We start from the raw sequence: 8,589 nt of genomic DNA on the forward strand, positions 1-8,589 counted from the left end.
ATATCCTCAACATCTTCTCATTTAATATGTCCCACATATCTCTCAGGAGGATGAGATACTCTATTAGGCCTACGTAAAGTTGAAACTTGTGTATTAGGTGTTAGGATCAAGAGCACTAAGAGGGGGGGGGGGGGGGTGAATTAGTGCAGCGGAAAACTTTCGACGATTAAAAAAGTGTTCGTATGATAAAAACGATTTCGGTAGAAGAGTCGATTCGTAAATCTCTTTAACTTGTAATCAAGCGAGATGTAGTTAAAGGAAATCTATGAAGGCAGTTTGCAGTTATGATGAAAGTTAAAATATAAGCGCAAAGTGAAATATGATGTTCGTATGATAAAACTGATTTACGTCCAAACGCCGATTCGGAAAATGCAAAGCTTGAAACACGATCGTATATGCGCAGAAGGCAGTAAGCTTTTGAGGAGGTTTGCAGTAAAGATAAGATGCTCAAAGTAAATGCAAACCAAGATTTAGAGTGGTTCGATCAATCTTGACCTACTCCACTTTTGGCTTCCTTCACCGACGAGGTCACCAACGTCAACTAGAGGCCTTCCTTCGATAGGCGAAGGCCAACTACCTTTTTACAGTTTCACTCCTTTTGACGGGCTTAGGAGACAACCCTTACAGAATTTCCTTTCCTCTCTTAACAGATTAGAACTTGAAAGAAAATAGGAAGAAGAACTTTCAACTCATACAACACTTTTGAGCTCTAAAAATCACAAAGTAAAATCAGAATTTCGATGGTTTCTGGGTGCCCTTTCAGTGCTGAAAGGGTGGGGTATTTTATAGGCCCCAACCCAGTTTGAATTTGGAGCTCAAAACTGTCAATTCCCGGAATTCTGGGATCTGGCAGTTGCACCGCCTAGCAGAGCTCGAAGACTGAGCCTCTGGGCGGTGCCACCTCCTGTCAGTGGCGGTTGCACCTCCTGCCAGAGCTCAGGCGGTGCCACCGCCTGACTGAGGTGGTTGCACCGCTCAGCCAGAGCTCGGAGACCGAGCCCAGGCGGTGCCACCTCCTGTCAGGGGCAATTGCACCGCCCAGTCTCGCTCGGAGACTGAGCGCAGGCGGTGCCACCGCCTGGCTTGGGCGGTTCAACCGCTTGGCAGAAATCAGGGTCCGAATGGGTTGATCCATTCGGCCCAATTTGGGTTTTTCAGGGGCCCAATTGCCCCAAGATTAAGTTAATATGATCACCTCTCATTTCCAACTTAATCATTGTGCTAACTACGATATTTCCTAAGACATTTACTGCAACTTGCTCCGGTGCATCAATCGCTTCTTCCGGCGAGCTTCTGGCGAACTTCCGTCGATCATCCGATGAACCCTCGGTGATGCTCCTGTAGACTTCCGGCAAACTCCTGGACTTGCGACGATCCACTTGGCGAGTTCTGACGAGCTTCTTTGGCAAGCTCATGGACTTCTCGGATTTGTTCCCGCAGAACTTCCGATGACCGTCCGAACTTCCGTCGAACTCTCGAACTCCCAACGTGATCATTGTCTTGACTCCGGCGCAACTCCTGCTGCATATCTTATTTTCATCGTAGTTAATCCTGCACACTTATCTCAACATATAGATTAGATAACAAATGACAATTGACTTCATCATCAAAATCCGAGATTCAACATTAGGTACCTGAATAGACTCGAATTGTAGAGTGGTGCTTGAGCTTGGTTCTCCAACCTCGCTCAACTCTATCATTCTCCCACTGTCTCCGCCAAGAATGATCTTTCTCAAGGAACACTGCTCTATTAGCTACAAAGACCTTTTGGTCCTCGAGATGATAGAAATAATACCCACAAGTTTCCTTGGGGTATCCCACAAATTTAGATCGCTTTGTCCTTGATTCTAACTTATCAGGGTTGTGTCTTTTAATGTGTGTAGGGCAGCCCCAAATCTTAACAACCTTAAGATCAGGCTTCTTCCCTTTCCATATCTCATATGGTGTAGACACTACCGACTTAGTTGGAACTCTGTTCAAAAGGTAAACTGCGATCTCTAGGGCATATCCCTAGAATAAGATGGGTAGGTCAGCGAAACTCATCATGGACTGCATCATATCTAACAGCGTACGATTCCTCCTTCCAGAGACACCATTGAGCTGAGGTGTATAAGGAGGTGTCCATTGGGATAATATCCCATGGTCCTTGAGGAACTGAGTAAACTCTGTACTTACGTACTCACCTCCTCGATCTGATCGAAGAGTTTTGATACTCTTTCCAGTCTGGTTCTCCACCTCATTCATATACTCTCTGAATTTCTCGAAAGCCTCAGACTTTACTTCATTAAGTACACATATCCATACCTTGAGAAATCATCAGTAAAGGTATTGAAGTAGGAGTAACCACCAATGGCATGAGTTAACATGGGTCCACATACATCACTATGTATGAGTTCCAATAGCTCAGTGGCTCTCTCTCTAGTTTCACTAAATGGAGAGTTGGTTAGTTTTCCGCGAAGGCAAGGCTCACAAGTTGCATATGACACATAGTCGAATGGATCTAGATATCCATCATTTAGCAACTTTTGAATCATTCCCTCATGGATGTGACCTAACCTACAATGCCATAGGTATATACTGTTCACCTCATCTCGTTTCCTCTTAGACACTTACATTCATGATATGTGGAGTAGTGTCTAGCATAAACAAACCTTGATGCAATATTCCTCTCGCCAATCTCCTTTCGGCTTTGCTAGAATTTACAATAAATTGTAGATGTGATAAGCAATACTGACATCCAATACCAATGCACTATCACAAAAATCTGTCAATTGGAGATTGATAATGAATGTACCTGAAGCTTCTCCAAGTTTTTATTTTGCCCTCATTCACAAAAATCTGATAAGTTGTTTATGACTCATTCACAAGTTCATGATATCTCAAATAATATTTAGTTTCTGGATAGTGGATGTTCTAATCATATGTTTGGCATAAAATCAAAATTTAAAGATATTGATGAAACTCACAAGTTGAAAGTTAGGCTTGGAGATCACAAGTACATCCAAGTTGAAGGAAAAGGAATAATTGAGATGAAGACAAATCAAGGGAAGGTAAAATACCTTGTTAATGTTTTCTTTGTTCCTACTTTATCACATGACTCATTGAGTATTAGATAATTGATATATGATGAATATTCAGTTATATTTGATGATAGTTCATCCACTATTAAAAATAAAAAATATGGTTTGATTATAGTAAATGTCTGTATGACGTAAAACAAGATATTTCTACTTGATGTGTCAAATATTGAAAGGCATGCACTTGCCGTAACTCAAAAGAATGAGTCTAATTTATCGCATCTAAGATATGGACACCTTAACATTAAGAGTTTAAGGTTGTTAAGTAAAAAATGAATGATTTTCGGATTGCCCAAGATTAATACACTTGATGTATGTGAAGGATGTATTTATGGTAAACAAAGTAAAAAACCATTTCCTATTGGAAAAGCATAGAGAGCATCTAATTGTCTTGAATTAATTTATACTGACTTATGTGGACCTTTGAATACAAAGTTATTTAGTGGAAGTCAATATTTTTTATTATTTACTGATGATTATAGCGGCATGAGTTGGATATATTTTCTGAAATTGAAATATGAAACATTTAATAATTTTTAAAAATTCAAGGTACTTGTTGAAAGACAAAGTGATAGACACATAAAGACATTTCAGACAAATAGAGGTGGTAAATTTTTATCTAATGTGTTTATTTTTTTTATGAAGAAAATGATGTTTACAAAGAATTGACAGCACCATATACACCAGAGCAAAATGTTGTAGCTGAGCATAAAAATCAGACTGTCGTTGAAATGGCAAGAAATTTGATTAAAGAAAAACAAATTCCAAATCAGTTTTGGACAAAAGCAATTGCAACAGTAGTTTATTTATTAAATATTTCACCAACAAAGGCTCTTGTGAATCAAACTCTTTTTTAGGCTTGGTATGGTATAAAACCAAGCATCTTAATTGGTTATTCCTTACAATCGAAAGCATATTGATTATATAACCTTGTTAGTGGCAAAGTTATTTTTTGAGTAGATCCATTGCATGCTTTCTTTGTGAAATAAAAATTCCATCTGATCCTTGCTTCACTTGCAATGGATCATCAAATATAATATTTTTATTAATAATAACTTTGCCATTAATAGGATTATACAATCCGAAAAATTTCTTCATACCATAAAAATCAATCTCGAAAGATTGCTTGAAAAGTAAAAACCAAGGAGGAAGTGAAGCAATTGCAAAGTAAAAGACAATAATAGAAATGCAAACCAAAATTTCTAATGATTCAATCGTTATGACCTACATCCACTTTTAATTCCTCCTCCGTCGAGGTCACCGGTGTCCACTAATGGTCTTCTTTCAAAAGACGAAGACCAACCATCTCTTTACAACGCTTTCTCCTTTTCACGGGTTTAGGAGGTAACCATTACAAGCCTCACACCTCTCTTGAATGATCATAATACTAGAAAGGGAGGACTCTTTGTACTTTTACAATACTTTTAACACCCCAAGAATTCAAGATATTGTTCACACTTTCGTGTCCTTTCATTCAAAAAAGGGTCGGGTATTTATAGACCCCAATGACTTCAGAATTAGAACAAAAAAATGTCACATCCTCGGATTTCAGGATACTAACAGTACCATCACCATTATTGGGCAATACCATCACTTGCAAACTGACACTGGGCAATACCATCGTTCAGTCTAGGCAGCACCACCGCTTGACAGAGCTTTGACGATACCACCGCTTAATAACATTAACTATCGATAGTACCACCACATAGTCTAGGCGGTACCATTGCCTAGAGCACCTAGGAGGCCGAGTCATAAGCAGTGCCACCGCCGATCGTGACTTCAGGTGTTAAATAAGCTATTTCAACCGGCCCAATTCAGCCATATTAAGGGCCCAATTCAAGATATTGTTCACACTTTCGTGTCCTTTCATTCAAAAAAGGGTCGGGTATTTATAGACCCCAATGACTTCAGAATTAGAACAAAAAAATGTCACATCCTCGGATTTCAGGATACTAATAGTACCATCACCATTATTGGGCAATACCATCACTTGCAAACTGACACTGGGCAATACCATCGTTCAGTCTAGGCAGCACCACCGCTTGACAGAGCTTTGACGATACCACCGCTTAATAACATTAACTATCGATAGTACCACCACATAGTCTAGGCGATACCATTGCCTAGAGCACCTAGGAGGCCGAGTCATAAGCAGTGCCACCGCTGGCCCTGGGTGTGCCACCGCCGATCGTGACTTCAGGTGTTAAATAAGTTATTTCAACCGGCCCAATTCAGCCATATTAAGGGCCCAATTGACACCTAACTGAGTTAGTGGGATTACCTTTGAATCCTAACTCAACTTAAGGTCTAATTACGATATTTAAGACATTTAAACAAGCAAACTCTATCTAGTGTGTCGATTGTTCTTCTAGCGAGCTTCTGACAAACTTCCGACGATCTTTCGACAATGATCCAACAGATTCCCAACAAGCTCTTAGACTTTACGATGATCTTCTTAGCGAGTTACGAAAAGCTTCTTTGACAAGCTATTAGACTTCTCGGTCAATTCCGTCAGAACTTCCGACAAATATTTGAACTTCCGACGAACTCTTAAACTTTCAACGAAATCTTGATCTTAACTCCGGCTCAACATCTATTTCATGTCTACCACTATCGTAGTTAATCCTACACACTTATCTATTAGATCAAACAATTTAGCAATTGATTTCATCATCAAAATTTAAAATTTAATAATTAAAAATTATGAGCTTATTCATGAATAATCATTCAAAACAATTCAAGATAGATTCATGAATGATCTACATTCATAAATTAAAAATATAAATATTATTTAATATATTTAATAGATTTATCCCCTTTATACTTATGAGCTTGTAGTATATACCAATTATGAGCTTGTACTATATAAACAATTATATAGTACTATTATGAGCTTGTACTATTTAATATGAGCTTATACTATTTAATACCAATTATGAGCTTGTACTATATAAACAAAGCTGACTCCCTTTGTAAGGAGGCAATTAAAAAGTATAATCATCTTTCAACACTGGTGAGTATTTTATTTTTAAATTCTTTTAAGAACTTTAAAACTTATGAGCTTGTACTATATATTTAATAGATTTATCCCCTTTATACTTATGAGCTTGTACTATATAAACAATTATATAATACTATTATGAGCTTGTACTATTTAATATGAGCTTATACTATTTAATACCAATTATGAGCTTGTACTATATAAACAAAGCTGACTCCCTTTGTAAGGAGGCAATTAAAAAGTATAATCATCTTTCAACACTGGTGAGTATTTTATTTTTAAGTTCTTTTAAGAACTTTAAAACTTATCAAGCTTTTCTGCTTATGACATTTTAAGGAAATCAAATTACTGTTCCAATTATTTCATCAATTTTTTTATTGATAAAATGATTAGAATAGTTTTCCTTACTTCAATCTTAAACGATCCGTCTTGTTACAATTCGCTAGATGATGTGAATTTGTATTTTCATCATTTGATATCAAAGCACGACTCATAGGTTTGAGTATCCATTTATTTGCTATCTTTTAACTTTTTTTTTTTTTTCCTTCTTTCAACACCATATCTATAATCGATATTCTTCCTTTATCTTTGCTTCATGTGTTATTACTATTTTTTGTTTATTTTTTTCACACTTCATAATAAAAAAAATAAAAAAAATCAAAAAGTAAAAAAATGGTAAAAAATATCAAAGAGAGAGAGAGAGATCAATGGTAAAAAACAAAAGAAGAGGAAGAGATCAAAATTAAAAAAAAATTATGGATTCAAGGAATTCTTATAAATTACGAAATTCTATCTTCGTTCGTTTGAATTCTTGATTTGAAATGAAAATCTTCCTTTATTCCAAAAATTCTTCTTTCATATTTGAATTCTAATCTTTGCTTATGAATGAAGTATATTTCACGTATCTTTAAATTAGCCTATCTTTTAATTTCTTTTATATCTATCTAATTTTACTACCCTCAAATTATCATAATTTAAATTATTTATTTATGTACATTAGTTAATCTAAGAATAGAACAAAACAAAAAAGGTAAAAAACAAGAGTGGCAAGATCAATATCGAGATTGATCAAAAAATTATGAAACACAAGTGGAATAAATCAAATCTTAAGTGAATCACGTGAGGAAGTATTGGTGAGGTTATTCTAACTTTGTTTTTCTAAACATGTCTAAAGATAAAAAAATGAATCCTTCATCAAATAATTCTTGCATCAACAATTTTAACATATGTTCAAAGTGATGGGAGATGTAAAAGATCATCTAAAAAGACATGATCTTTTCAAAAGAAAAATAATCCAGATGCATATTTAAAGTGGGAACAAAAAAGTGAAGTTAATCTTTGAATATCACAACTACTACGAAGACAAAGATAAAATTAATCGTTGTTGAATTTTTTAATTATGTTACTATTTGATAGGATTAATTATGTAAAGACAAACGTAGAAATGATAAAAAGCCTATGGAGATTTGGTTGGAGATAAAACAAATCATGAGGAGATTTGTCTCTAGCTATTACTATAGGGATTGGCAACAATATGTAGAGATTAACGACATGGTGAATCTACCCATAAAGATTGAGAGGCATCTCAAAATAAAAGACACAAGGTATGATTCAAAACCTTATTCGGGTTCTTCTTAAAAATCACATTAAAGTAAAAATGATGATAAACTCATTAATTATTAAACCTAAAATTAATAAAACTAAAAACAAAAATAAATCAAACAACAAAGACAAAAATGAATCAATTAGGTAAGAATCCATAATCAAACTAGAGGCATTAAATGTTTCAAGTGCCTTGGGTATGAACATGTGACACATTAATATCCTAATAAAAGAGTTATAATTATGAATGATAAAATCTGAAAGTGAGAGAGGATGGTGATGACATTCCATGTATAGTATACTAAAGGTGAAAATCTAATTGTTCAATACACACTTAGTAATTAAAATGATGAAAATCTTTTTCATACTTATTATTTGATTACTAACAAATTATGCAATGTGATTGTTGATAATGGAAGTTGAACAAATGTGACAAGCACCTTGCTCGTGGAGAAGCTGAAATTATCTATTATCGAACATCTAAAACCTTACAAAATACAATGATTAATTGATAATGTACTACAAATAAATCAAATGTTAATTTATTTTTTAAATCGTAAATAGAAGGATGAAGTTTGGTGTAATGTAGTTAGTACCTATGTATGCTGGTTATATGTTAGGAAAACCTTGGCAATATGATCAAAGGATCATATATGATCGGTTCAAGAACCAATATTCTTTGATCATAGATAGGCAAAAATATCAACTTCGACCATTGCCTCCAAAGATAATTTTTTAAGATCAAATATATAAAAAACAATAATATGAGGAGTTTGAATCTTCATTAACCAAAACTTTAGGGATAAAATAAGAAATAAAAAAAAATTTAGTGATAAAAATAAGAGTATTAGGAAACACAAGAAGAGAGAACAAAAAAGCTTAAGAATAAATAAATAAATATTTCCACCA

The sequence above is a fragment of the Musa acuminata genome, chromosome BXJ1-2 (genome assembly GCF_036884655.1).
Source record: "Musa acuminata AAA Group cultivar baxijiao chromosome BXJ1-2, Cavendish_Baxijiao_AAA, whole genome shotgun sequence".
In the NCBI taxonomy this organism is placed as follows: domain Eukaryota; kingdom Viridiplantae; phylum Streptophyta; class Magnoliopsida; order Zingiberales; family Musaceae; genus Musa; species Musa acuminata.